This window comes from Piliocolobus tephrosceles, unplaced genomic scaffold (genome assembly GCF_002776525.5).
Source record: "Piliocolobus tephrosceles isolate RC106 unplaced genomic scaffold, ASM277652v3 unscaffolded_10531, whole genome shotgun sequence".
NCBI classification, from domain to species: Eukaryota; Metazoa; Chordata; class Mammalia; order Primates; family Cercopithecidae; genus Piliocolobus; species Piliocolobus tephrosceles.
The window spans coordinates 1-436 of record NW_022291568.1 but is presented as its reverse complement, the minus strand read 5'-3'; the positions used below and the strand labels follow the sequence as shown (position 1 = coordinate 436).

At 18.6% G+C, this 436-nt stretch overlaps 1 long non-coding RNA gene across 1 annotated transcript in view; it reads right to left on the bottom strand.

The window, feature by feature from the left end:
* Positions 1 to 436, bottom strand: part of LOC111533753 — a 1,130-nt gene extending 694 nt beyond the window's left edge. Inside the window, exon 1 of the long non-coding RNA XR_002728957.1 lies at positions 332 to 436. This is a non-coding gene — a long non-coding RNA (uncharacterized LOC111533753). The remainder of the gene's footprint in view (positions 1 to 331) is intronic.

The following is a 436-nucleotide window of genomic DNA, read 5'->3' as shown; positions in this document are numbered from 1 at the left end:
TTTGTTTTATTTTTTGTTTTATTTTTTGTTTTATTTTTTGTTTTATTTTTTGCTTTATTTTTTGCTTTATTTTTTGTTTTATTTTATTTTAATTTTGTATATAACTTGAGCAAATGATACTAACTGTTACACTCGTTATTACAACCATTAATAAAACTAAGAATACTATATTATATTTTAGCCGTTCCATATGTTAACTAAATCTTTTTTTTCTACATAAATTATTAACATATACTATGTGCATATACTATATATATATATATATATATATATTATAACAACATAAGAGTTCAATTTTTTGACATATTAATTATGTATACAAAAGTTTCACCTTTATGCTTTCGTTTGTTGATATCAAACTTTTTAATAGAACTTTTTTATCATCTAAAAAATAACTCATGGTGTCCTTTTTTTTTTTTTGAGCACAAAAATTAAA